Below are 2,625 nucleotides of genomic sequence, written 5' to 3'. Positions count from 1 at the left end.
ATTTTAAAAACCGATTTTTTTTTTAAATGAAATAGTCCTAAAAATTAATTGTTGTTTTCCTCTGTAAGGTCCGTCGTCTGGTCCCCAAATGAAAATAGATACGCTCTCCAAAGATTAAAGTATCGTCTGCTTCTCAGGTAGAAATAATCGTCTGGTCCCAAAATGAAATAGGTCTGCTCTTCAAAGGTAAAAGACGAAAATAATGGTAAATCGGCTGATTTAATCACTTAAAATAGTGTCCGATATCTGCTTCTATTTAAAGATTTGACAATAAACTGTCTGTTTCTATGTCAAATGCAGGTTGTTGTTGTTTAAATACATGTGAAAAATTAAATCCTTGTTATGTTACATAAAGTTTAAGCAAAATTTACTAAAAGATCTATGAGTAAATTTAATAACAGATTCTATGATTAATTAATAATTATAACTGCCAATTAATGAAAAACAAAATATTTTTTTTTACTTACAACCAGTTGAAATACTGTCAAGCCACTAGAATACTTCGATATCTTCACATATAATAATGAAATGTCAATGTCACTTTTTAAATAATTAAAACTTAATGAAATAGTCCTAAATTAATGTTGTTTCCTCTGTAAGGTCCGTCGTCTGGTCCCCAAATGAAATAGATACGCTCTCCAAAGATTAAAGTATCGTCTGCTTCTCAGGTAGAAATAATCGTCTGGTCCCCAAATGAAATAGGTCTGCTCTTCAAAGGGTAAAAGACGAAATAATGGTAAATCGGCTGATTTAATCACTTAAAATAGTGTCCGATATCTGCTTCTATTTAAAGATTTGACAATAAACTGTCTGTTTCTATGTCAAATGCAGGTTGTTTGTTTTTTAAATACATGTGAAAAATTAATCCTTGTATGTTACATAAAGTTGTTTTCCACAAATACAAGGTTGATACACATATAAATCCAATTATATCTTGATTAAAGGATCAGTTGAACAAAGATCAATATCAGTGTCTCAAGATGTGTCAATCACTATGTAACACAGTAAAAGTTCTGGTAGTCGAGTGAAATTCAAATACTTTTGACAATTAACACTTCAATATATGTAAAGATACGATAAAAGTCTATAAAACTTCACACGTTATCTGTACTTATTAATATCCAATTCACTTATTTACTAAAAATCCTTCAATCACCAATCCGGTTAAGTTAAATTCACTTGTCAGCACTTCTCGTCTAAACAGGCTGCGCCACTGGTCCCCCGTTGGGCGCCTTTGTAACTCCTTTGAAATTTATCAGTTTGAAAGGGTGAATAAAAGTCAAGGATTTGTAGGTTCTGTATCTCTTTTATTTTCTGTTGACACAGCATGTATCTTAGACAAGACTAGTTCAATACAATCAATCATCTAAGTAACCACACTCTGAAAATACATAATTAACACATTCTAAATATATATTACATTTAACATTCTTGAACTGCATAAATCAATCAATCACAATCAATTGCATAAATCAATCAATCATGTTCAATTGCATAAATCAAACAATCATATTCAATTGCATAAATCAATCAATCATATTCATTCCAGTGGCTTTTAATTAACATCAAACATTTTATCATACAATATCATAAAACACTTGTACATTTACAGCAATATATCACACTTACCAGTTTATGGAACTAAGTGTTTACATCAACACAAATACAATATACACTCTTCTCTCTCTCTCCAGTGTGCTGTTACTATCCTGCAAATTATAGTAAACAGTGTGCATAGAGTTTGAATAGAATGTGAGATTATTTATTTATTCATTTGTTGAGAAAAGAAAGATATGATACTGCAATATTTAACCAGTCCTTGGGAGTCCAAAAATAAGACACAGCAACCATTTAAATTACTTATCAAATTCACTATCATAATTCAATTAAAAACAACATTAAGGTAAACAATACTTAATGCTTTGGAAATCATCAAAAGCAGATTAAACTTTACATACCTTATAAATAATACTGATATTCCATAAATCACAAAAATTTAAAAACCATGAGGACAATGTACATGTCTCTTCCTCGAAAACGTGAGCTCAACTGAACACAATAGTCACATGATCAAACTGGCGGGAAATCATAACCACCGACCCATAGAATAACACTGGTCCAAGGGAAACAACTCTCTTAATGACATATAATAAAGACTGACAGATTGTGTCCCTGTTACAATTATACATGTTATAGGTAAATTCCGATGGGTATTTACAGAATTTCCTTTAGCCACATGAGTTATTTATCATTCATGTGAAGTGAATTATAATATTGAAAGGAATTATGGCAAACTACCATATTTTGACTTTCCCATGCTTACGCACTCTATATCCTTGGATATGTATTATGTCACTTTACAACGAACAACAAACAATAAATTTTGTTTGGCCTTATCTTTTATTAAAGAAATCATTTGATATATGATAAAATAATTCAACAGTCCTATTTTAAATGAAACATTCTTGTATCAGAAATAGATGATTTTCAAGTTCACATGAGATCAATAAGTCTGTTATGTACATTTCTACAATTATCTTGTCATTTTATGTCATGTAAAATGTAAAAAGGGTAGAGTAATCTCCCTTTTGGAAAGTATCAGGTAAGACCAGAAGAGTTGTTTCC

At 30.4% G+C, this 2,625-nt stretch overlaps 1 long non-coding RNA gene across 1 annotated transcript; it reads right to left on the bottom strand.

Annotated features, from left to right (window-relative positions):
- Nucleotides 1–465: 465 nt before the first annotated feature.
- On the bottom strand, nucleotides 466–2,169 carry LOC132716664 (uncharacterized). Its single transcript, XR_009623844.1, has 3 exons — nucleotides 1,959–2,169; nucleotides 1,630–1,709; nucleotides 466–1,381 (listed from the first exon to the last, which is right to left on the bottom strand). It is a non-coding gene; the product is annotated as an uncharacterized LOC132716664 (long non-coding RNA).
- Nucleotides 2,170–2,625: the final 456 nt, after the last annotated feature.

Source organism: Ruditapes philippinarum, unplaced genomic scaffold (genome assembly GCF_026571515.1).
Source record: "Ruditapes philippinarum isolate M1 unplaced genomic scaffold, ASM2657151v2 ctg12014_1_1_1_1, whole genome shotgun sequence".
NCBI lineage: Eukaryota > Metazoa > Mollusca > Bivalvia > Venerida > Veneridae > Ruditapes > Ruditapes philippinarum.
This window is presented reverse-complemented; position numbering and strand designations above follow the sequence as displayed.